Genomic DNA, 27,936 nt, shown 5'->3' on the forward strand with positions numbered 1-27,936 from the left:
ATACGCCAATTGCGTACTGTGTTCTTTAACCTTTTAGAGTGTTTTATACAAGGTATAGAATAGGCATTGTCAACCCTTAGCCAGTGTGAAAATTATATATGTGGCCTTCCAACTGATTCATGTTATGCCACATGATTAATGCCTGATGTCTCAGTGGTTGTTTTTCTCTTTAAATCCTCTTCTCCTCAATACAGTAGTAGGGTACTGTACTAATAGTCATCCACTTTACCTTTTTTTCACACAGCGCCGCAACCCGGCCGCTTGGCGTCTATGGTTACCATGGCAACCAGATGCGATTCCAATGACGGCATCAGTGGGAGATCGGAAGTGAAGCGGCAAACAGCGCGGCCGGGTCGGCGTCTGAGCACAGAGCGGGATTCTTTGGTATTTAAGGTACGTTGTTCACACATTGTACACTTTGACAAAGGGGTATATTGACCCCGAAACGTCAGTCTATTTGTGTAATACAACCATTTGCACTTTTTAAGTCTCCGAGTGCCGCCTCTTCTTTGCTGCTGTTTGAACTGTACCCGGAGGGCACCGGAGCTCTTACCTATGGGGACGATGGAGTGCCGGTCCGTGTGGACTAATTATATATATATATATAACAACAAAATACAGCGTCACTCCAGGGCTTAAATAAAACTCTGCGTATTAACAAATCACAGTTCCAACGTTTCGGGGCCCGTAGCCCCTTTGTCAAGGTGTGAATAAGTGAAAGTGACAAACCTCTTACCTTTAAAGCTGTGGTCCACCACGTGTGCGGCAGAGTTTTCCCCGCGCTGCTCATTCGCTCCAGGACCCGAAGGGTTTCCGGCGCTGGGCTGGTGACGCCACATCCGCGCCGTCTCGCCGCATCCGGTCTCCCGTTGCCATGGCATCACGCTTGGTCCCTGGTCGGGTTGTCTAGGCAACCTAGCCGCTTTCCAATGCGCAAACGCGCCGGGGCCTACAAGGTGCAAATAGTGACAATAGTGACAATACCAATACATGTGTCCACATTCTTTTTTTTTTTTTTTTTTTTTTTTTTTATTGAGGCAACAAGGAAATAATACACATAAATCACAATAGTTACAATGTTACTTTGATAAATCTAGACACAAAGCGTGAGCAAAGTAAATATCATATCGTAGTACAAACTCTGGTATATGGAAGATAATCATAGAAATGCGTAACTCTCGTCTAGCATTCAGTGTCCATAGTACAGATTTCTCAGTTTTGAATAAAACTTATTGTATACAGTAGAAATCAATAACCGGCAATAGTAAAGTCCCAGACATTGTATTTAGACATACAGAGATTAATAATCAATTAAGTGATTCATTAAAACTAATTAAGACTGCGAGTCCTGAAACATAACAAAGGCCAGCAGGTAACAAGTGAGGATCCCTCTCCTCCTACGCTAAGGCAATCGGAGGATCTTGCATTATTAGCCTGGAAAGATACCAGGTGGTATCTTTAAGACTATAGTGAATCTGATTTCTAATTATGAGTGGGAGGGTGTCTATATATGATTCCCAGAGTGAAAAAAAACGTTCCACTTCCTTTTCTTTATGTAGAAGTGTCTCCATCCAGTCCATTCGGAAGAGAAAATATAATTTATTAAAAAACAACGGTAATTGAGGGGGTGAATTATCAAGCCAGCTTTGTAATATAGTTTTTTTACCCGCTGCGCTAATAGCCAGTAGCAATTTCTTACTACCTGGGGTGATTCGTAGCGCAGGATTGACCATTCCAAAAATTGCCCACTCCGGGGTAAATGGGACAAAATTTGTCAATTTCAATTCTGTATATCTACGTACTAAGTGCCAAAAGTATTTTACAACAGGGCAAGCCCACAGGCAATGGTAGTTATCTGCCTCCTCCTGATGGCACCTGGGGCAGTTATGAGTCGTGGAGGTTCCTATGTGAAATCTACGTAGCGGGGAAAGGTATGCATTATGAAATATGTTCAGGAATAGTTCAGTATACATGCTGGAAGGAAGTGTTTTGCGTGAATATAGAAGGGCCTTTTCCAGATCTTGGACTGTTAGTTCGGGAAAGTGAGACAACCACCCCACCACTCCTCCCGACACTTTAGTATGATCCATAACATCTCTGAGAAACGTATAATGGACCGAAATAGCCCTACGTTGAGGGACTGCAGTTTTCAAGTGGGTGTCTAGGGGTCTGTCCCAGTCTTTGTCAGAAAAGTGTTGTAGGACATGGTTTATATAGAAGCGTGCCTGTAGGAAAGCCAAAGGATATGGTCTAACCATGGCGTAATTAGTGGATAGTTCTGTGAAAGTGAGAGGGCGTTTCTCTTTTGACACCAGAGTCCCAATATTTTCTATTCCCGCAAGTCTCCATAGGGTGAAGGGATGGGCAGCCATGCCCCCTAGGAACTGAGGATTTTTGACCAGGGGTAGATGTAAAGAATAAAAACCATTGAGTCCAGCCTTGTGACGCAAGATGTGCCAAAGCCTCCGCGTTGACCATGATATGTTCCTCCACTTCTCGATCATGTTGGTGTAATAAGCCTATTAATGCAGTGTCCCTCAGAAATTCTTGTTCCAAAGAGACATCAGTATAAATCGATGTCCTCTGTAACCAATCTCTTAAATGTCGCAAGAGAGCTGATTGATTATACCCAGTTATATCAGGGAAGTTAATCCCACCGTTTGATTTTGGTTGGTGTAGCTTCCGTAAGGCTATGCGTGCGCGCCCTCGTTTCCATATAAATTTCCTAATTAAAGCGTTTAATTGAACCGTGTCCGCTTTAGTCAAAAGTACTGGAAGGTTTTGTAGTGGGTATAATATTCTAGGTATTGCTACCATTTTTAAGAGATCTGCTCGTCCCAGAAAAGAGAGTGGCAGGCGTTCCCAACGCTTTACATCGTTCATAAGGGTATGTATTACCTTTTTAATATTAAACTGGTATAGGTTGGCCGGATTTCGGGGCAGAATTATTCCCAAGTAGGGGATAAATGTTCTGGCCCATTGCAGAGATAAATGGGATGCCCAGCGGGGTTGGGTTAATGTACCCTTAAGGAGCATTGCAACAGACTTGTCCATGTTAAGTTGTAGGCCCGATATGGAATCATACAAGTTGATCATGTGTAGAATTTGGTCTAAGGAGTGTTCCGGGTTTGATATATACAACAATATGTCGTCTGCGAATGCAGAGATCTTTATTTCTCTGCACCCAATCCTGACACCCTGAAAGGCATGCCATTGTTGAAGAGTGCGTAATAAGGGATCTAGTGCTATGTTAAAGAGGAGGGGCGATAAGGGGCAGCCCTGCCGGGTGCCTCTTTCTAGTGTAAAGCTTGGGCTTACGAGGCCATTTACCAGCAGGGAGGTATTTGGATCATGGTATATGTACTTTATAAAATTTATAAAAGTATCATGAAAGCCTTTTTTTTCTAATACAGTATAAAGGTGCGACCAGAGTATAGAGTCAAAGGCCCTATGAATATCTAAGCTGACTAGTATATTTTGAGTGGGTGTCGGGTTTTGGGCCGCCATGACAGCCGCTATAGCCGTCCTGATGGCCTTAACTGCATGACGTCCCTGTACGAATCCCATTTGATGGTCCGAGAGGACGGATGGTAATATAGTCTGTAGACGTGTTGCCATGATTTTGGCCAGTATTTTGTAATCGACATTTAACAGGCTTATAGGTCTGTAAGATGTCAACAAACTCGGATCTTTATCTGGCTTGGGAAGTAGGGTCATAAAAGCATCATTAAAAGACGGGTAGGGAGTTTTCTTTTCATGTATAGACCTAAATAATTCTAGCAAGGTCGGGGCAAGGTGGGCTTGCAAGATTCGGTAGTAGTCACCTGACAGACATGTGTCCACATTCTTACATGTTTTGATAAAGAAACATTATCTGTTACAGCTATCTACATAATTTACTTTATATTACCACAATTCTTATACGAGGGAATCTAGACTTGGAGTCAGCCAATATCCCCATAGTGGGATCCACAGGTCACCATAGTCTACCTATCACTGATGCAATCATATTCATAGTGGGGGATACCTTTGAGATGTGGTATGTCAACTCTAACCAACATCCCAAAGGCGTTGAAGGTGGAAAGAAATGCCGGATAGGTGTTAAGGCAACCCTTCACCAACTACTCTTCGACCCCCATGTGGTACTCATAAATATAATATATTTAATATATAGTATATAGTGGGGCCTTAAGGGCTAAATAGTTCGATGTCTTCTCATGGATCAGTTCCTGCCCAACGTGTTCCACAGAATTTGTTCATTGAGGCCCTTCGGTTTTGTTGTCTCTAACTTAAAGATCCATCTCGCCTCCAATTTTAATAGTTTTCCATTCCTGTCGCCGCCTCTCAAATTACTGGGCACATGATCAATCACCATATGTCTTAATGAACTTAGTGGGTGCTGCTTATCCACAAAATGTTGAGCAACTGGTTGCTCCGATCTTCCACTCTTAGTTGCCGCAGAGATGGCGGAACGGTGAAGTGCCATCCGTTGTCGCAGATTTCTGATGGTCTTACCCACGTAGCCAAGCCCACATGGGCATAAGATGAGATACACTATATGGGACGTGGTGCAGGTCAGGGTATGACAGATATTAAAGGTACGGTCTTTACTTGGATGCTTGAAAGAGGTTCCCACCATCATAGATTTACAGGTTGTGCATCCCAAGCACTTGTAGCACCCTGGTGCTTTAGTTAGGAAATTCTTCGGTGTCTCGGTTCCAAAACCTGTGATATCGGCATGAACCAAGTTATCTTCGATGTTTCTTCCCCTCGTGAAACAGCACATGGGTCTTTTAGATCTGAAGCATCTGAGTTTCTCATGGCTTGCCACTATGGGCCACAAAGCTTTAGTAGCTCTTTGGGCTACCGGGCTAGAGGTATTAAATTTACTAGTCCATGGTATCACGTCTTTGGAACTCCTATCAGATTTGGTTAACAGCTTCTCTCTATCCAGGTTAAGGACTTCCATTTTCTGTTCCTGTAACATTGCTGCATCATATCCTCTTATTTTGAACCTCTCTACCACTTTGTTCAATTCAGCTTCCAGTGTAGCATGGTCACTATGGATTCTTGCTGTTCTCAATAACGGTGACCTAGGGAGGCCCCTAATTAGGGGTTTTGGATGGTGACTATCTGCCCTTAGTAATGTATTTTTGTCTGTTGGTTTAGAAAAGATGGTGGTAGAGATGTGATTGTCCGTAATTTTTACTGTGACGTCCAGATAGTTCATGCTTGCAGAGTCATTGAGGTCTGTAAATTTAATATGCGTTGCTTGCATGTTGATATCCTCTATCATTTGCTTAAATGACTCCGTTGATCCTGTCCACAGCATGAATACGTCATCTATGAATCGGCAGTATAGTAGGATGTGTTGGGCCCTGTCTCTGTTATCGAAAAACAGTTTTCTTTCTTCCTTAAACATAAAAATGTTGGCGTACGCCGTCGCTACGCTACTGCCCATTGCACACCCGTTTTGCTGTAGGAAAATGTTTCCATCAAATAGGAAATAATTCCTATGCAGTGTTAGGAATAGGAGCTGCATGAAGAGATCCACATCCACGTCCTTCATATTCTCATCGATCAAGAATTCTCTGGTGGCTTGTAGGCCCTCGTTGTGGGGTATACTAGTATAGAGGCTACAGACGTCCATCACGCACATCTGGGTGCCTTGTGGTATAGACCCTATGCTATTGAGTCTAACCAGGAAGTCTGTTGTATCCTTGATGAACGTGGGTTGCTTAACTACCAGTGGTTGTAGTACACTGTCTAACAACTGTGCAATTGGTTGGTACAGAGAATCCCTTGCCGATATGATCGGTCTTCCGGGTGGCCTTGTACTGTTTTTATGGATTTTCGGAGTAGTGAACAGGACCGGTACAACAGGGAACCTCTGTGTAAGCGCTACTTGCATCTTAGGGGAAATTTTACCCTCTTGTTTGGCCTCCTCTAGGGTCGCATCCAGTTCTAATTTATATTGGATGGTGGGGTCTCCCTCTAGCTTGCTATATGTCAGCGTGTCACCCAGTTGCCTGTAGATCTCTTCCCGATAGTCACTTACATCCTGTATTACTAAACCCCCTCCCTTATCTGCCTGTCGGAAAAGGACATCCTTGTAGTTGCTCAGGTTCCTCAGAGCCTCTCTCTCCTCTCTTGTCAAGTTGTTCCTCTGCTGGGTAGGGGTCTTGATGTAACGGGTTACTGAATCGTCCAACAGACGTGTGAAAGTCTTCAGGGAGTGGTTGGTTGAAGGTGGGTCAAAGGTTGAAGCTGATCGTGCCAACAAAAATTTGTCAAATATCGTAGGGGTAGTTTGTGAATTGCTGGAGTCTTGGAAGTGTTCCTGGAGTCTTAATTTCCGAGCAAATTTATGCAGATCGTGCTTCCATGTGAAATCATCATGTTTATTCGTCGGGATGTAAGACAACCCTTTGTTCAGGACTGCCATCTCAGATGGTGTGAACATCCTGGACGAGAGATTAAAAATCATACTTTGTTCTTGGCCGCTCGGCTTCTGTAATCTCTTGCTCTGGCCCCCTCTGCGGGTGGGCGTCCTTTTGCTCTTTGGGCCTTGGCCTGCTCTCCCCCTAAAGGGATGCCACCTGGGGTGGTAGTTTCATCTGAGTCTGGGGCCATGAATTCACTGTCGCTGTTGGAAGAATTGCTCAGTTTATTACCTCCTTCTCTCTTCTTTCTCCAGTCTTTCTTAAACGTATAACCCCGCTGGGTAGATCTTTGGGTGTCCCCTCCCAGGAGCCACCTGTAGACTTGGTTGTCTTCATAGTCACTTTTTACAATAAGGTGCTTATTCCTCTTAAATCTGATTAATTCCTTTTTGTACTAGTCACATTGGGTCTGGAGTTTCTTCATCCAGTCCTGGGATGGATCTTCCTGGAGTGTTTTCAAATTATCTTTTTCAAACGACAGAATCTTTTCTTTAGTCACTCAGTTCCCTTCCAACTTCCTCCACAACCAACAACACAAGGTCCAGACTGCATTTATTAAGGATTCCTGTCCATTTCTGGCAGAATTCCGGGTTAAACCTCCCAAGTGTGGGGACATTCTTTATCCTGAACCCCCTGGGGATCATTTGTTCCCGGTAGTATTGTGACAATGAGATCCCGTGCATTAGGTAGTCAGTCTCTTTTTTCTTTAATTTCAGCAGTTGGAAAAAGGTATCCTGGGCATCTAACTGAAGGTCGGCATCTGGGAGGGCGTCCTTAAATAGAAGCCTATCTGCATCACCTTCGTTAAAACTGAATAAACCCCCTTTATGTGGAAGGGGCATCGGATTCAACTGTAGTCCACTGCGGGGACCCTGGCTGGGAAGCTCCATGTCAAAGAGTTGACCCTCCATTGCTGCTGTATCCATGGGACACGTGCTGGTGTGCTTACAAGTGGTTAGTGCAATAATGCCAAGACTAAGTGCTAAGTGTCCGTGCTCCTAATGTGCTACCCGCACAGCTTGACTTGGTATTTATTTTCCAAATAAATTCTCATATCCTCATTACATGGACTCCTATGGGTGCCCTGGCTCGGGCTGGCCACTGTGTAGTATGCACTGGGCCAATATGCACTGTAGTCTGGTGCCCGGCACTCCTGGTCCTTAATTCCACTGGCCTGGGTGCCTTCCGTTATCAATCAAGTGACATAACAAAATACGGGGTCACTCCAGGGCTTAAATAAAACTCTGCGTATTAACAAATCACAGTTCCAACGTTTCGGGGCCCGTAGCCCCTTTGTCAAGGTGTGAATAAGTGAAAGTGACAAACCTCTTACCTTTAAAGCTGTGGTCCACCACGTGTGCGGCAGAGTTTTCCCCGCGCTGCTCATTCGCTCCGGGACCCGAAGGGTTTCCGGCGCTGGGCTGGTGACGCCACATCTGCGCCGTCTCGCCGCATCCGGTCTCCCGTTGCCATGGCATCACGCTTGGTCCCTGGCCGGGTTGTCTAGGCAACCTAGCCGCTTTCCAATGCGCAAACGCGCCGGGGCCTACAAGGTGCAAATAGTGACAATAGTTCATTAATGAACGAGATACCGTTCATATCTTTGAGTGTGGAGGCACCAGCGATGAACGATGCGTGGCCCCGCGCTCGTTCATCGCTGGTGCCCTGTCGGCTGTGCATGCAGGCCAATATGGACGATCACGTCCATATTTGCCTGCACTGCTGCGGAGCCGGGTGACGGGGGGAGTGAAGTAACTTCACTCCCCCCCCCCCCGTCACTGCCCCCGCCGCCGGGTCGGCCGTATCCGTCGGATTAGATTTGGGTGGGTTATTTTGTTTCTGTGCAGGTTAAATACTGGCTGCTTTATTTTTACACTGCAATTTAGATTTCAGTTTGAACACACTCCACCCAAATCTAACTCTCTCTGCACATGTTATATCTGCCCCCCACCCCCCCTTGCAGTGCACATGGTTTTGCCCAACTGCTAACAAAGTTGCTGCAACGATCAACTCTGAATTACCCCCCAAATCTATCTTTTTGCACTGTGTTCATTTGTATGCTTGCTTGTGTGTATATATATATATATATATATATATATATATACACACACATACACACACACATATACAGGTTGAGAATCCCATATCCAAATATTCCGAAATACAGGCTTTTTTGAGTGAGATAGTGAAACCTTTGTTTTTTGATGACTCAATGTACACAAACTTTGTTTCATACACAAAGTTATTAAAAATATTGTATTAAATGACCTTCAGGCTGTGTGTATAAGGTGTATATGAAACATAAATGAATTGTGTGAATGTACACACACTTTGTTTAATGTACAAAGTTATAAAAAATATTGGCTAAAATTACCTTCAGGCTGTGTGTATAAGGTGTATATGAAACATAAATGCATTCTGTGCTTAGATTTAGGTCCCATCACTATGATATCTCATTACGGTATGCAATTATTCCAAAATACGGAAAAATCCGATATCCAAAATACCTCTGGTCCCAAGCATTTTGGATAAGGGATACTCAACCTGTGTATGTATATATATATATATATATATATATATATATATATATATATATCTATCTATCTATCTATCTATCTATCTATCTATCTATCTATCTATCTATCTATCTATCTCTCTCATTGGAAATCCGCACTCACATCAGAAATACATAGACACATGTTTTGGGTGCACCCAGTGAAACTGACAAGTCAGCCACAAATACAAAACAGGAGTTCCACAAAAGTGGAAGGGGCACTCGCAATCAAGAAAAACATACAGAAAGTTAAATCTCATAAAATATTCATGGTTTAATAGTTGGATAATCTGTTGCACCAACTCGCCCTTAATCGACGTTTCGACCCCATATCTGGGTCTTTTTCAAGATAGGCAGATGCGGTGAGATTCAAACAATTTTTACAGACGTACATGTGATAACATCAGTAGAGATCTAGAAAAGAAATAAAACATAAAAACACACTTAGTGCCTCCCAGGCCTCATTGTTGCGCATTACATACTTCTTAATTACACAAGGCGCACTCACAGTGTACTCATCAGGTATACCTTAAGACCAGTGGGTAAAATACAATGCTACAGTGACCACCAATGTGAATCCAATTTACAAAAGGCTTACATAGACAAATCACTTTGGGAGATGTCCAGACAACACCTATCCATTCAACAGGTGGGCGTCCCAAATGCCTCTGAAACCGATATATACAAAATATCAGATGAATAGGGAGAGGAAGCATCACTTAATTTGACTCAAAAACAGTTCGCAAGTGACTACATACTCCAGTGGCCGTGCCTCCACAAACATCGGCTTGTTAATTCTTATTGTGTTGCTCACTTGTTACTCTCCCTATAAACAAAGGGGAAGCAAAGCTAAAGACTATAGGGGTATACACTGAGGCCATGTATAGACATAATAATCACTAGCTACTCACTATGTGCAGGCAATCATTCAAGTATGAATGTGTCCAGGCTGGCCACTTAATTAATTCCACAGTAGGTCAAAAAGATCACTAAAATAAAAACAATATACAATTTCAGTGTCAACCACCTGGAGTATAACTTTTAAGACAATAGTCATGACCACTAGAATGTAGGTACTCACATAGCCGTTGTCAAGCAGTCACATTGCACATGGCTCCACAAACACTGTCTCGGCGCCGGGGGTTATAACCCCAAGTAACAGGAAGTAGACGCGACATCACTTCCGCTCGATAAATTCATCTAAAAAATCAATATCCACATAACAAAACGAACACTGGAGTGGCCTCCCCACCTCCAGGTGGTGGCGCTCTCAGGCCTGCCGCTTTCCAATACCCTAAGGTCAGCCGCTAAACACAACGGTCCAGGACGCGCTCTGCGTCTCACGGACCGGAAGCGCATCCGCTGGCACGGTCCGGGAGGCGTCATGCGTTCCACAGACCGGAAGCGGAAGCATGCGTTCCACCGGGTAAAGGTGAGACACACCAGTTCCTACAAAATAGACACTCGCTTCATTCACTTACTGCGCTATCGGGATGAACCCACAAATACCGGCAACTGACCTGGCAGACAAAGTCCTTAGCAATATACCCACTGGGCTAACCTCACTGTGCGCTCAAATGACTTTAATTTAATAAATAGTGAACAGATGACATACATAAATATATATGTTCCTCATATTTAATATTGAAGTTGAAAAATAGATCAAAGCGCTCCAATAACACCCAAGGTTATAAATGTACACCAAACGGTGAAAAAATAAACCAATAGCAGTACCGTGATATATAATATCGATACACAATTATCAGACTTTGTAATTGATTTGTAGTTCCTTCACCTAAAAGAGCTTTTTACGGCTCAAAAAGGGAATAGAAAAGATAAAGTGCAATAGTGCAAATTATCTTTTTTTACAATAAAGAATTTATTTGATCCATCACATTTGTACCTAACGAAAATCAGTCACTGGCATATAGATATCCTCATAGGCAATAACAGCAGCAGGTGACCAAATCTTTGAAGGTTGTAAATCGAGACTCCACGGATGGATATTTCAATACCAAGATGTAACCCCTTCACACCTATATGAGTATGAATTACTCGTGGGGAGTATAAGTGATAAAAAGTGCAATAGTGCAATTAACCTTTTTAAAAGCATACACATTTATTTTTAAAACATCGCACTTACACTAACACAGACGTTAAAGAACACAGAAAAGTGTCTCCACATGGATTCAGCAGCAGCAGGAAACAGGGTTCTGAATGCTCCAGATGGAAAATGGAACCAAGGATAGGGGCTCCGGAAACCACGGTCCAGGTCAGCAACCCGATGCCAGCTGAAGATGTAAGTCCACACAGAGTACACCAGGGAGACACATACGCTTAACGCGTTTCAGACACAGTTTGTCCTTCCTCAGAAGCTTCTGAGGAAGGACAAACTGTCTGAAACGCGTTAAGCGTATGTGTCTCCCTGGTGTACTCTGTGTGGACTTACATCTTCAACTGGCATCGGGTTGCTGACCTGGACCGTGGTTTCCGGAGCCCCTATCCTTGGTTCCATTTTCCATCTGGAGCATTCAGAACCCTGTTTCCTGCTGCTGCTGAATCCATTTGGAGACACTTTTCTGTGTTCTTTAACGTCTGTGTTGGTGTAAGTGCGATGTTTTAAAAATAAATGTGTATGCTTTTAAAAAGGTTAATTGCACTATTGCACTTTTTATCACTTATACTCCCCACGAGTGATTCATACTCATATAGGTGTGAAGGGGTTACATCTTGGTATTGAAATATCCATCCGTGGAGTCTCGATTTACAACCTTCAAAGATTTGGTCACCTGCTGCTGTTATTGCCTATGAGGATATCTATACGCCAGTGACTGATTTTCGTTAGGTACAAATGTGATGGATCAAATAAATTCTTTATTGTAAAAAAAGATAATTTGCACTATTGCACTTTCTCTTTTCTATTCCCTTTTTGAGCCGTAAAACGCTCTTTTAGGTGAAGGAACTACAAATCAATTACAAAGTCTGATAATTGTGTATCGATATTATATATCACGGTACTGCTATTGGTTTATTTTTTCACCGTTTGGTGTACATTTATAACCTTGGGTGTTATTGGAGCGCTTTGATCTATTTTTCAACTTCTATACTATATCTGTTATATTTTTTGGTGCAAAGGGATATGCACTGTGAACTATAGATTTTAGCTGCACCGGTAACGTTTGCGCAGATTCTCATTATCTTTCTACTTCTTGTCATATTTAATATTCAAAACATCACGCAACAATAGGACCTGAGGACTAATTGTGGGGCAAATTCCACATCGGTCCTGCCCACTGTGTCCATACTTCAAAGATTAGCTTTTCAAAAAATTACGTGCATAGTTGACAATACAATATTCCAAATACAGGTTGAGTATCCCTTATCCAAAATGCTTGGGACCAGAGGTATTTTGGATATCGGATTTTTCCGTATTTTGGAATAATTGCATACCATAATGAGATATCATGGTGATGGGACCTAAATCTGAGCACAGAATGCATTTATGTTTCATATACACCTTATACACACAGCCTGAAGGTAATTTTAGCCAATATTTTTTATAACTTTGTGCATTAAACAAAGTGTGTCTACATTCACACAATTCATTTATGTTTCATATACACCTTATACACACAGCCTGAAGGTCATTTAATACAATATTTTTTAATAACTGTGTGTATTAAACAAAGTTTGTGTACACTGAGCCATCAAAAAACAAAGGTTTCACTATCTCACTCTCACTCAAAAAAGTCTGTATTTCGGAATATTCCGTATTTTGGAATATTTGGATATGGGATACTCAACCTGTATTACATAGAGCAGTTCATACATGTGATCAACTGACCATAAATCACACAGATACAATTTATTAACAGCAAAAATAAAAATACAAATCCACACCCCCAAGAATATGTATGGGAAACATGCTGTCAAAACACAAACTCCATATTGGACAGAACATCCCCATATCAGTAATGTGTTACAATCCAATACATTTCTGGGAGGTGTGACACTGGGATAACACATTCAATGTTTATATAGAACAATGTAAAAAATAAATCAATACATAAATGTTATATCATATCAGCATGCTCGTTTTAGTCAACTTAAGTGCAATGTTTAACAATTTTGAAGATAGAGACAGAGGCAGAACCACAAAATCTTGCCTGAGGGACAGACGTCTCCAGGCGAGACCATAACACTTGATCGGAGATTCCCTTTTAAAAGGGACACCTTCAACCAGTCTACATGCAAGCAAAAAGGTTTACCAACCAAGACGTGATAGGAACCCTCATTGGGGTGCCAGTACATAAACTCTAGTTATGAACAGCGGGGTGACATACCAGCCAGATATGACCCAAAGGCCGTTTACCGTTTGATAAAAAGATTCAATGGGAGACTTCCGGTGGGCGGGCCATCCAGCATGGCTGCTTTTTAGCTAAGCTCTGACATGCAGGTGGAAAATCCACTGACATCCCCTGCTAACTACCCTTTTCTCGCCTGAGAATCAGCCTACATCAATCCCTACAACGTAGGGAAGCTAACAATACCTCGCAAGGGTAGGAGCATACTTAAGTGCCCCCGAAGTTTGGCCCTCAAGAAGAAGGCCTGCATGAACGCCGGCGTGGGTCCCGGCGCGAAGATTAAAAGACCGGCAGCACTTGTCATCTGCTGATTAAGTGGAGACACCCCGGTACCTGAAACATACTGGTGGCGAATCAGCGTGGCAGCGGTGAAGAAGCTCCGGGTGATTCTGGTGGACCGGCGGCTCCCGCTTCCGAGTGCTCGGCTTCCCCTGAGGACTAACCGAGGTGAGGCACTGCGCAGACGGGGACCTCTGGTGCGGCAAGCCAAACCCGACACCCCCCCCCCCCCCCGCGTCAGCCCCCGCGTCTCCTCCCGGGACTGTGCGGCGGTGTCTGAGGACGAGACTGACAGGCAGGACGGCAGCGGACTGAAGACGGCGAGGCGTTGTGGCGGAGACGGCCCCTGAGACGGAGGAAGCTGGCATGACGCCCCCCTGCTGTCTAGCTTGTGCTGCGGTGAAGAAGCTACGGGTGATCCTGGTGGACCGGCGGCTCCCGCTTCCGAGTGCTCGGCTTCCCCTAAAGACTACCCGAGGTGAGGCACTGCGCAGACGGGGACCTCTGGTGCGGCGAGCCAAACCCGACACCCCCCCCGCGTCAGCCCCCGCGTCTCCTCCCGGCGGTGTCTGAGGACGAGTCCGACAAGCAGGACGACAGCGGACTGAGGACGGTGAGGCGTTGTGGTGGAGACGGCCCCTGAGGCGGAGGAAGCTGGCGTGACGCCCCCTTGCTGTCTAGCGTGTGCTGCGGTGGCCGGAGGAAACCCTGGGTGATCGGCTACAGCAAAGACGGGGCTCCCTTCTACATCTGTTGCACCGAGGCTGCAACTAGAGGGCCTCTGATACTAGTGCTGAGGCTCGGACGTAGGGATTGCCTTGTCCCTGTACATTGCAGCGGAGGTGTGGATCGGGTCGAGTCCCGGTGCCAACACGAGTGAACCCCTCAAGAGGAAACAACAAGCTGTGAATTGCCTCTACAGAGCTGCTGTCTGAACTGGCTGCGTGGTCCTGTGACCAGAAACTACAGCTTCCAACAGAGACCTTATACAACTCCCGGGTATAGTGCTCACTCTCCTCTTTCTACTCAAACCCCCAGGATATTGGGATGTGACAACACGGACACCTCTCATACTACTCCTTCTGCTTCCTGCTGGTCTCTTCCTTTCTATCCCTATACTTCTATTGCTATACTCTTCTCCTGTCCCTTTCTGTTTGCTGAAAAGCGAATATGCTGGGATTTATGTGCAATGATGTTGTGAGGTTACACTGCCATCTGGTGGCTACTTGATTATTGCACGTACTTGGCCACACTAATCCACTGGTACCTTCTATTGAGTTTCTTGCATTTTTACTTTTACTTTTTCTCAGGGGCAATTAATAATATCCCTCCCAATATTTGTCCTACGGTTGTTTTGCCCTGACATAAGCTACAACCAGGAGATTTCAGGGTACGGTGACATGGAATTACCCATATCTGTTCCACGTGTAAAGTACCCTCTATAAAGCTTCCTTTCATTTTTTTTTTTTTTTTTCTCAGAGGCAATTGATAATATTTCTCCCAATACTTGTCCCACGATGGTTTTGCCCTGACATAGGTCCCAATCAGGTGATCTCAGGGTACGGTGCTACTACACTACCTATATCCGTTCTACGTGTACAGTAATGTCTATTTAAATTTTGTTGTTATTTTTTGTAGCTGAGTAGCTCTGACATATCAGCTGACACAAATCCTTACGTAAGGTGTTTTATTATCATATATTGCAGGGTGTTGGTATAAAAGTCCCTAGCTGATTACAGTTAACGGTCTACGGACCGGGGGATGGACAAATACGTCCATAAAACTCCAGCGGTTAGATCTTCCCAGTCCTCAGTTACTACAAGAATGAGTAAATCCAAAAATACGACGGTAAAGCCTAACTCCCCCTCACCCCCGGAGACGGGAGGCTCCCGTGACCAAACTCAGGAGGTGGAAGCGCTTCCTGATCAACCATCGTTGGTACATATGGCGCAAGAGCTCTCCCGCCTCCTCATGCCCCAAATTGACAAGAAACTTGAGAATATCCCTTTAATTGATAAAAGGCTTGAACAGATACAGACATTACTTGACTCGACACTTGCAAAAATTGACCATAACACCTCACGGATCACCTCATTGGAACAGCGGGTTAGTGATGGTGAGGATCAGATACATACACTCCAGCGCTCCAATGACACCCAGGATTCCTCTCTTAAAGCCTTACAGGCGAAAATAGATGAGCTTGAGAACAGGGACAGAAGATCGAATCTACGATTCGTGGGCATCCCTGAATCAGTTAGGGACAGACAATTGTCAGATTTTGTAACGACTGATATATTTCAGGCCTTGGGAATCACAGATGCCCCATTCTTACCACATATTGAAAGGGTGCATAGAATTGGTCCTGTCCGACCTGATGCTGAAATTAAATCTAGGCCCGTCATTGCGAAATTCATGGACTTTCGTATGAAGGAACATGTGCTGCGCTCCTATCGCAAGCTCCCGCAAATGGTAGTGCAGGGAAAACGTATTTTAATTTTTCAAGACTTCTCGGCCTCGGTTGCGCAAAAGAGGAGGGAGTTCTCGGATGTTTGTAAAATACTACATGAGAGTAATACAAGATTCGCATTGATGTATCCCGCCAAATTACGCATCCATGACAATGGTCGCACATTGATTTTTGTTGATCCCGACACTGCACACTCCCATGTTACACACATGTTGAACCCTGTGAATCCACCACAACAAGACTAAATATTATGTGGTTGAATACTTTGTGTCAGAGTTGGTACAGATTCTACTCGAGAGAGACATTGGGTCTCTTTTAATGCTACTCAGCTTAAATTCTAATGTTAAATATTATTTTGATAAGCTTCTCGCCAGTGCTACCGGAGGGTCTAGCACTTGCGCGGTCTTTAGTTTGGTTTGGAAAAAATGGAAAATGTTATGTGAAGCAATGCGTGTTTTTTTAATTTACTTTTTTTTTGTTGTTCTGCCCGTGCCGTGCCTTCCTCGCCCGATCTGCTCCTGGGCTCTATGACATGGTGTGGTCTCGCTCGTTCCTCTCCGCTCGCTGGGAAGGAGGGGGACGGCAATGTGACATGACAGTCTCGTTGGAGTGTCACCCTAGGGTGGGTGTGGGTTGATGGACAATGACAGATCCTAGAATAGGGACCTCTACCACAGATTCTAGTTTTAAAATTTTATCCTGGAACGTGGGCGGCCTTAACTCCCCGATAAAACGTAAGCGGGTTGTTACACACCTGAAGCGGTTTAGACCTCAAATTATTTTTCTCCAAGAAACCCACTGGATGGTGGGCGCCTCCTCTGCTCTTCGGGCACCATGGTTAGATAGATGTATCTCTGCAGATAACACGAGGAAGACTAGGGGGGTGGCGATTCTATTTAGCAAACACCTACACTATACTGTTTTAAACTCTGTAGCTGACCCGGGGGGACGTTATTTAATTTTGGACGTAGAAATTTGGGGTAACAAATACACACTGGTTAATGTATACGCACCGAATAGCGAGACAGCTGCTTTTTTCCAAGAAATCAGCTCTCAACTGCTTCAACGCGATAATTCTCAGCTTATCCTGGGAGGCGACTGGAACACAGTTGATGATCCCACTATTGATAAACGCCCTATCCCGCGCACTGCCGGTTCCCCTTCTTGGACACATCTCCAGACACTGCAAACCTCCCTTCAGCTTACTGATATTTGGCGTCTCCTCAATCCCTCTGACAGATCATTCACTTTCTTTTCCGGGGTTCATAGCTCCTGGTCCAGGATTGACTCCATCTTGGTTGCAGACTCCTTAGTGACACGAGTAATGAAGGCTGATATACACAACATTCTGATATCAGACATGCTCCTGTGACATTGACGCTGCAAAGAACTCTTCAGTCAGGGGGCTCTAGGATTTGGAGATTTCCAAGCTCTCTCTATAATTGTGATGATTTTAGAAAATTCTTGATAACAGGTTGGGCCAATTATTTAGACGATAACTTAGAGCATTGGGACCGCCCAAACATTTTTTGGGGGGCGGCAAAAGCAGTCTTAAGGGGTCAAATTATTGAGTATGTTCACAGATTGAAAAAGAAAAACTTAGCGATTTATACCACCTTACACTCAGAATTAACCGATACAATGCATCGCCACCTTACCCTACAGACTGAGGAGTCCTTGCGGCTTTATTTACAGGCTAAACAGCTCTTAAACGACCACTTACTAGCGCAAGCAAAACGTGATGTGGTATTTTCTTCCCATAAATACTACAGATGGGGTAATAAATCCGGTAGACTACTGGCAACCATGGCTAGGAAAAAAACGACTCGCAAATTCATAACAGCTGTTAAACATCGAGCCTCGGGACAACTCATTACCACTTCCCCAGACATATTAGATCATTTTGAATCTTACTTTGCTGACCTATACTCTGATCTCCCCTTCAACGAATCCACCCACACCACACTCCTACCAGACACTTTATTACCGCCGATCACGACCGCACAATCGGATCTACTAGTGAGAACTATTACAGAAGAAGAATTGATCTCGGCAATGTCCAAACTCAAGTTACACAAATCTCTAGGCCCGGACGGCCTATCTAATGAATTTTACAAAATCCTCCAACCCCATGTGGTTCCGACTCTGCTGGAAGTGTTCAACAGTCTTTTACAACATCGTTCCCCCTTTCACCATTTCACGACAGCACACACTATTTTAATCCCTAAACCTACGCATGACCCACAGTTGGTGTCCTCCTATAGGCCTATTACATTGCTAAATACCGACATAAAACTATTTACTAAGATTCTAGCAGACCGGCTGCAAGTCATTCTCCCCCACACTTTAACTAACCACCAACTTGGCTTTGTTCGCAACACTCATTCGGTTAAAGGAATTAGAGCGGCGATCGCGGCAGTTGTAGCTTCTGCTCAATCACCCCAATCCAGAAATATACTCCTCAGTTTAGACACCACCAAGGCCTTTGACACAGTACTCTGGCCCCATCTATTCAAAGTCCTGGAACGTAGAATGTTCCATCAAGACTTTATTGAAACTATTCGCTACCTATATGATTCTCCCTCGACTTCCCTTTTGCTTAATGGATATATGAGCAACCCGGTGGTGATGCATCGTGGCATGCGGCAGGGTTGCCCCTTATCTCCCCTGCTGTTCATAGATCCCTTACATCGCTTGTTGTTAAACGATAATCAGTTTCAAGGAATCCAGATTGGTCGCAGAAAACTAAAACTTACTGCTTTTGCCGATGATCTTCTGCTATACATCTCCGATCCAGAGGCTTCATTGACACATATATTTAATCTACTACAGGCTTATGGCCAAGTTTCAGGCTTTAACGTTAACTGGGCAAAATCGGTGGCACTCAGATTGGGAAATGGTTCATTTTTGAGGCAGGGGGCGATGAATCTACCTTTACAATGGAGTTCGGATCACATAACATATCTAGGGATTCGAATATCGAGAAAGCCTGAACGATTATATCCCCTAAATTTTACCTCGGCCATCCGAACAATAGAAACAGAACATGAGACTTGGAAATCTATGCCTTTATCATACTTGGGGAGGGCTAGCTTGATCAAAATGATATCATTCCCCCGTTTGATGTACTTCATTCAAGCCATGCCACACACACTTCTACCCAAGGACGTTCAACGTCTCAATTTTCTCTTTAGGAGATTCATCTGGCAGGGAGGGAGACCGCGTATAGCGCTAATCAAACTGCAGCAGACTGTGGGGAATGGGGGAATTAACTTCCCTAATATCCTCTGGTACTCCCAGGCGGCCCAACTGCGTTACCTACATGACTGGATGCAAAACGATAACACATACACAAATACAGACATAGATAGAGAATTTATACAGGAGGGGGATCTTATTACATTTCTGCATCTGCATGATCAGGAGGTGTCCGAGGAGCTGAGGGGAAACCCCTTACTGTGGAACGTAAAAAAACTATGGAAGGAAATGCGACATAAACTGAATCTAAATGCCCACAAATCATTACACCTTCCGTTCGTGGTTAATCCTGACTTCCAAGAAGGCCAGGCACATTACCCGTTTACTATATGGAGGCTGGGGGGGGGGGTGTCCAGGATCGGTGATTTAGTTGACATGCGGGGCTCGAGGCCGCTCACGTTCCAGGAGGCCACTACTAAATACCCAGCTCTGAGGGCCTTTCCTGTAGCCTTTCTTCTGGCTCAACATTATATTTCATCCACTATCAGATGTTTTTCACCTGGGGATTGGGATAATCCGATGGATAGAATGTTGAAACAAACCCCTAGGGTTAAGAAAGCAATATCGAATGCGTATGGGTACTTTCGGAACATCCTAGACTACTCAAGGGGTTCGGGAGGGGTTATGTCTTGGAGAGAATGTCTTCCAAATGTTGAAATTACTGACCTACTGGCGGCACATGTTAAAACCTTCAAATTCTTTCCCTCTGCTAGATATAAAGAAATGTCTCTCAATATTTTGCATAGGACTTATCTATCGCCCCGTAGACGACACTTGATAGGACTGGCTGACACACATACTTGTTGGAAATGTGGCACTCCTCAGGCAGATATGTTTCACTGTCTGTGGACATGTCCTTTAATCAGACAATTTTGGATTCAGATCCGAAATTACTTGACGGCCAATCTGGTAAATTATTGGAGGTTGTCTCCGGAGTGGGCGCTCTTTGGTATTATACCACCGAATCAGCACCTCTCTTTGGGCAGTAAAAAACTGTTGCTGGCAGTTAGTTTGGCGGCTAGAAAAGCCATCTTACAGGTGTGGATAGCGAAAGATCCACCAACTCTATCATTATTTAAAGCCAAATTATTCTACCTCTTTAGGATGGAGTGGATAAGTGTCCTGCTAGAAAAAGACACCAAGATACACAATTTCTTCGAGGTTTGGGAGAGTTATTTAACGACCCTGTCAACAGCGGTTAGGAAACAACTCCACGACTCGTTGTCCAACACAGAATGGTTTCTCACTAGAATGGCTGCGGGGGATCCGCCGATTGTACTTTAAAAATTAATTGACAAACGGGGCACTGTGGGCGGTTTGGGGGGAAAATCGGGCACGGCACGGGTATTGCACATACGTGTATATATATGTGTGTGTATATTTGCTTTATTTTTTTTATTTATTTTATTATATTTTTTCCTATTGTAACTTCCTTCTTTTATCATATTCGATAGTATAAATATGGGTCAGTCAACTGAGCTGGATCTCAGATCAGTAAGACAGATGATCTCCAGAGGTCTTGTTACTTAACACTGTGATGCTGTTGATTGCTTATAACAGATCTGCCTCTTGACTAAGGACTCAAATGTATTCTTCTTGTTCTGTTTTCTTAAAATACCCTTATATCAAAGACTTGAAACATATTGAACATCTATGTATGTATAACATGTATTGCTTCAATAAAAAGATGTATTAAAAAAAAAAAAAAAGATTCAATGGATTATATTCATTCATTCCCTTGGGGGCGACAGTGTCCAGGGTGTAAATCCAATAACTCTCGCGCTGCTTAAGCGCGAGCACCCTGTCTCCCCCACCCTGTTTGGGTGGGACCCAATCTATCAGTTTACACCTCATGCTGGAAACCTGATGTCTATTTTCGAGGAAATATCGGGCTACTGGTTTATCAGTGAATCCAGTTTCAAAGGCTGCACGTATGGAGGTGCGGTGGTTGGCCATTTGATCTCTAAAGGCCCTAGTGGTGAGCCCCACATAATACAAACCGCAAGGACAAATTAGTATATAAATAACATGGTCTAAACGACAGTGCAAATGATATGTGATCCGTATTTTCTTCCCAGTTTGAGGATGTATCACAGTGGGACCCATCACCATGGATCTACAGGTCACACATCCCCCACAGGGGAAGCATCCAGGTTTCTGTTTCATAAGGATCTTATCAGGAGTGTCATCAGGGAACACCGTAGGGCGCATCAGAAGCAGTTTCAAATTCGGTCCCCTACCAAACGCCGTCATCGGTCTAATCATATTAGTAAAGGGTAATGCAGTGTCAGAGGTCACAATAGGCCAGTGTTTATTAATAGATCTCTGAACACAGCCAGACATCCCGTTATACACGGTGGAGAATGTAATTCTGTTAGTATTAGCTCGTCTAGCCCTAACTTCACCTTTAAATATCATTGTGGCTTTCCTTAGGCATCCCTTGAGGACCCTACGCTTGTAACCCCGTTCAACAAACCTGGCAGTCATCTCTGCAAGTTGTGCATCCATTGCCCCTGTCTCAGAGTTTATACGCATAACCCTGAGGTACTGAGATACCGGCAAATTATCTTTTAACAATGGGGGGTGGTGACTACTGGCCAACAGTGTGGTGTTACGATCAGTAACCTTCCGGAAGAGAGTGGTCACTAATCTCCTCTCTCGGACTACTATCTTAATGTCCAAAAAACAGTTCTCCTCAGTCGATACAGTGTATGTAAACCTAACCGGATTCACCAGCTGATTCAAATCCTCCACCATATTGACAAAAGTCTGCTCAGAGCCCGCCCATAATATAAATACATCATCAATGAATCGTTTATACAGACGTATAAATTTACCGTATTTCGGATAGATATACGTTTCTTCATATTGTGTCATATATAGATTGGCGTAGGAAGGGGCCAGGTTTGAGCCCATGGCCGTCCCTGATTTCTGCATAAAGAATGAATCCTTATATGAAAAGTGATTCAGACTCAAGACAAGCCTGACCAACTCCAAGATATACTCAATGGGTTGTTTAAGATTAACTGACCTCTGTAAGGCAATGGTCACTGCCTCCAGACCCTGATCATGCGGGATAATTGTGTATAAGGAACACACGTCCATTGTAGCCAATACCAGTGTTTCATCTAGCAGAGTGAAGGTCCGAATGAGCTCAAGAAAGTCGTTCGAGTCCCGAATATGACTCTTACTTTCTAATACTATTGGTTGGAGTATACTGTCGATATAAATAGCTAACGGTTGAAGCACGGACCCCTCTGCCGCTATGATAGGCCTCCCCGGTGGCTTATTTAAGGTTTTATGCACCTTGGGGAGGGTGTAGATAATAGGGCATTTTGGGTAATCAACCGTGAGATAAGCGTATAACTCCTGGTCCAACCAACCACTTTCCAATCCACGTGTCAAAGAACCATCAACCTGAGATTTGATCCCTATCACCGGGTTGTAATCTAATTTCAGGTAAGTATTAGAATCAGACAATTGTGATAGAATTTCACTATCGTAATCGGTCCAATTCTGGACCACCACCGCTCCCCCCTTATCCGCTGGGCGGATAACTATATTGGGATTATCTCGTAATTTATTCAAGGCATTTCGCTCATCAGGGGACAGGTTATCATACATTTTCGGAGCCTGACAGTCATTAATGTCCTTCTGGACAATACGTGTAAATGTTTTAATACTAGCATTTGAGGACATTGGATCAAACTGTGACTTAGGTTTGAACTTCGATACATTGGTGTCCGATGGTTTATCACTAAAAAATTCTTTCAACCTAAGGTTACGACTAAATCTATATAGTTCAACGGTGTTTTGGAACTTACTGTGCTTGGTTGTCGGAACAAATGTCAAACCTTTCAACAAAAGTGCTATTTCAGAATCACTTAATCGATAGTCCGACAAACACAGAATCTACCGTCGTCGCCTTCGTCCTCTTCTTCGGGTGGCCACCCCGCCTCGTGTGCGGCCGGTGACTCTTGGGTCTTCTATCAATGCTGTGGACATAGGATTGCTTACGCCTAAAAAATGTGTACCCTCTTGTTGTACTTCCCCCGTATCTGTGTCAGAGGTTGAATATGATGATCCAGGGTTATGGGTAACTGGTGTATAACGGCGTCTATACTGTGGCCGATAGTATCTATCCTGCCCCTCCTGTCCAGAGTTCCCCAGCAACCAACGGTAAACCATGTAGTTCTGATAGTCTAATGTCACTGCTGTTAACTTTTTCCTTTTGAATGAAATCAACTTGTTACGGAATGTCTCCATCTGTGTCTGTAGTCTGTCAATCCAATTACTGGATTTGTCATCGCATAGCAACATTAGTTGTTTCAATGTCAATTTTCACCTTTTTGAGATCACTTCCGACCTCTTCGATGTCAAGTGCAATAAGGTCAAAAGAACATTTATTTAAAATGCCACACCATTTACTACAGAACACTGGGTTGTTTCTACCGAGGGTGGGTATATTGTTCAAACTAAATCCTCGTGGGATCTGTTTGCACCTATGATATTCCGAGAAGGGACAAGAGGGAAGGACGAGCATAGACGGTCGTCACCCAAGGAAGGCTTACTTTGTGGTGCACTCTTTTTTAATATAATTTGTTAATGTTATAAAACTTAACATTTATTGAAAATATTAAAATGAAGTAGTCAGAAAAATAGGACATATAAACAGAGCAGGTTAATCATGATATGGTTTGCATCTGCTATAACAAAAAATATAGTCAAGGTATATGTATATTGATAATCAATTCATAATATAAATAGCTTATAATTAATTCCATAGTGGGAATGACCCATACAATTGTAATTGCAAAAATGCAGTATTAGAAAATGTGAAAAAAATGAAATATCAATTGAATAATATTACGGGTTACTCCAAATTTCCAGAGATCTTTTTTGTTAAATAATTAGATCTCATCCTGAGAATGTATACCCGTTGTGGCGGCCTCTGTCTATTAAATTGGTGTACAAACCCTTTTTAAAGGGAGTCATGGTCCTCCAAGAGGACAGAAATGGCTCAAATACACGATCCAGCAATCTATAATAGTTGATATCGCACCTAATACATCAAAAGATCAATTAAGGGATAATCAAATAACAGTTAGTATCTTAATTTTTAAACAATACACGTTTGTAAATCAGTTTCTTGATTGTCCAGGTTGTTATAACGCTTACATCTCCCAATTGCGCGTAGTGACTGCTGTCACTAATACAGAACTAACATAGTAACAATTCATTGAGAAACATCAGATGTTGTATCTGTTAGTACCAACATTGTTTCATAGTGATATATACCTTGTTGCGAGTAAATGTGCATGGCCCCTTGAGACTATACGTCTCTTTCTCCCTCTTTTGAATATTTACCTATGATATTCCGAAAGGAATTGGCCATGGAGTTGTAGCTCTACTTCACGTTGATGTAGTTTAAGTAATTTGGACAATGAAGAAAACAAAATGTAGACACTCTAGTAAACAAATCCCATCTGCTGTCTGACCTCATCCATGAGCGGAGGAAAGATGAGAGTAGGACCGTCGACTGTGCCGTGCAAGTGAAAAAGAAAGGAACACTGGCTAGGGACCCAGTCGTGGTGTTAGATGGGCCCTGGTGCTTATAAGGCCTTGCAGGGTCTAAATGCGCCACTAGGGTCTGAGCCAGAGTCCGAAATAAAAAAGGAAAAAAAGAAGAAAAAAAAAGGAAAAAAAAAGGGATCAAATTAAATTGATTTGATGATGCTATCAATTTGTATAATATGAGAGATGAGATCAATATATCTCTCTGTGGGTAGTCCCTGGCATATACTCCCCAGGGCAAAAAAAAAAAGAGAAAGGAAAAGTGTGGAACACACATACTGTATAATAATGCCACCTTAACCTTAGAGAAAGATTTTAATTTGTACTGCAATTGCCCATACCAAAATTACTCTTAATAGATAATGTTGCTATAGAGAATGATTATAGTGTATCTTTGTGAGCACAGACTAAATGATATCTCAGGTATTAATATAAGCACATTGGTTGGACTTTGCTCATTGCCATACTGCTCAAAGAGGTTGATACCTATTATAGTAGCAGACATACAAAAAATAAGATTTTACTCACCGGTAAATCTATTTCTCGTAGTCCGTAGTGGATGCTGGGACTCCGTAAGGACCATGGGATTAGCGGCTCCGCAGGAGACTGGGCACAACTAAAGAAAGCTTTAGGACTACCTGGTGTGCACTGGCTCCTCCCACTAAGACCCTACTCCAGACCTCAGTTAGGATACTGTGCCCGGAAGAGCTGACACAATAAGGAAGGATTTTGAATCCCGGGTAAGACTCATACCAGCCACACCGTATAACTCGTGATACTATACCCAGTTAACAGTATGAAATATAACTGAGCCTCTCAACAGATGGCTCAACAATAACCCTTTAGTTAGGCAATAACTATAAACAAGTATTGCAGACAATCCGCACTTGGGATGGGCGCCCAGCATCCACTACGGACTACGAGAAATAGATTTACCGGTGAGTAAAATCTTATTTTCTCTGACGTCCTAAGTGGATGCTGGGACTCCGTAAGGACCATGGGGATTATACCAAAGCTCCCAAACGGGCGGGAGAGTGCGGATGACTCTGCAGCACCGAATGAGCAAATTCTAGGTCCTCCTCAGCCAGGGTATCAAACTTGTAGACTCTTACAAAAATGTTTTAACCCGACCAAGTAACAGCTCGGCAAAGTTGTAAAGCCGAGACCCCTCGGGCAGCCGCCCAAGAAGAGCCCACTTTCCTCGTGGAATGGGCTTTTACAGATTTAGGGTGCGGCAGTCCAGCCGCAGAATGTGCAAGTTGAATCGTGCCACAGATCCAGCGAGCAATCGTCTGCTTAGAAGCAGCTTGTTGGGTGCATACAGGAGAAATAGCGAGTCAGTTTTCCTGACTCCAGCTGTCCTGGAAACATATACTTTTCAGGGCCCTGACTACGTCCAGTAACTTGGAATCCTCCAAGTCCCAAGTAGCCGCAGGCACCACAATAGGTTGGTTCACATGAAAAACTGATACCACCTTAGGAAGGAATTGGGAACGAGTCCTCAATTCCGCCTTATCCATATAAAATACCGATAAGGGCTTTTGTATGACAAAGCCGCCAATTCTGATACACGCCTGGCCGACGCCAAGGCCCACAGAATGACCACTTTCCACGTGAGGTATTATAGCTCCACGGATTTAAGTGGCTCAACCCAATGCGACTTCAGGAAATCCAACACCACGTTGAGATCCCACGGTGCCACTGGAGGCACAAACGGGGGCCGACTATGCAGCACTCCCTTAACAAAAGTCTGAACTTCAGGCAGTGAAGCCAGTTCAATTTTGGAAGAAAATCGATAGAGCCGAAATCTGGACCTTAATGGAACCCAATTTTAGGCCCATAGTCACCTCTGACTGTAGGAAGTGCAGAAATCGACCTAGCTTAAATTTCTCCTTTTGGGGCCTTCCTGGCCTCACAGTACGCAACCTATTTCCGCCATATGCGGTGATAATGGTTTGCGTTCACTTCTTTCCTAGCTTTAAATAGCGTAGGGATAACTTCCTCCGGAATTCCCTTTTCCTTCAGGATCCGGCGTTCAACCGCCATGCCGTCAAACGCAGCCGCGGTACGTCTTGGAACAGACAGGCCCCCGGCTGCAGCAGGTCCTGTCTGAGCGGCAGAGGCCATGGGTCCTCTGAGATCATTTCTTGGAGTTCTGGTTACCAAGCTCTTCTTGGCCAACCCGGAACAATGAGTATAGTTCTTACTCCTCTCCTTCTTATTATTCTCATTACCCTGGGTAAGAGAGGCAGAGAAGGGAACACATACACCGACTGGTACACCCACGGTGTTACCAGAGCGTCCACAGCTATCGCCTGAGGGTCCTTGACCTGGCGCAATATCTTTGTAACTTTTAGTTGAGGCGGGACGCCATCATGTCCACCTGTGGCCTTTCCCAATGGTGTACAATCATTTGGAAGACTTCTGGATGAAGTCCCCACTCTCCCGGGTGGAAGTCGTGTCTTCTGAGAAAGTCTGCTTCTCAGTTGTCCACTCCGGGAATGAACACTGCTGACAGTGCTAACACATGATTTTCCGCCCATCGGAGAATCCTTGTGGCTTCTGCCATCGCCATCCTGCTTCTTGTGCCGCCCTGTCGGTTTACATTGGCGACCGTCGTGATGTTATCTGACTGGATCAGCACCGGCCGGTGTTGAAGCAGGGGTCTAGCCTGACTTAGGGCATTGTAAATGGCCCTTAGTTCCAGATATTTATGTGTAGGGAAGTCTCCTGACTTTTCCATAGCCTTGGAAGTTTCTTCCCTGTGTGACTGCCCCCCAGCCTCGAAGGCTGGCATCCGTGGTCACCAGGACCCAGTCCTGTATGCCGAATCTGCGGCCCCCTAGAAGATGAGCACTCTGCAGCCACCACAACAGCGACACCCTGGCCCTTGAAGATGCGACCCGGACCACTTGTCCAACAGATCCCACTGGAAAATCCTTGCATGGGACCTGGCGAATGGAATTTCTTCGTAAGAAGCTACCATCTTTCCCAGGG

The 27,936-nt window shown here is 44.0% G+C and overlaps 1 long non-coding RNA gene across 1 annotated transcript in view; it reads right to left on the reverse strand.

Annotated features, from left to right (window-relative positions):
• Positions 1 to 741: 741 nt before the first annotated feature.
• Positions 742 to 27,936, reverse strand: part of LOC134932821 (uncharacterized) — an 89,701-nt gene continuing 62,506 nt past the window's right edge. Inside the window, exons 3-4 of the long non-coding RNA XR_010179497.1 lie at positions 7,777 to 7,989; positions 742 to 949 (exon numbers count right to left, since the gene is read on the reverse strand). This is a non-coding gene — a long non-coding RNA (uncharacterized LOC134932821). The remainder of the gene's footprint in view (positions 950 to 7,776; positions 7,990 to 27,936) is intronic.

Source organism: Pseudophryne corroboree, chromosome 6 (assembly GCF_028390025.1).
Source record: "Pseudophryne corroboree isolate aPseCor3 chromosome 6, aPseCor3.hap2, whole genome shotgun sequence".
Lineage (NCBI taxonomy): Eukaryota > Metazoa > Chordata > Amphibia > Anura > Myobatrachidae > Pseudophryne > Pseudophryne corroboree.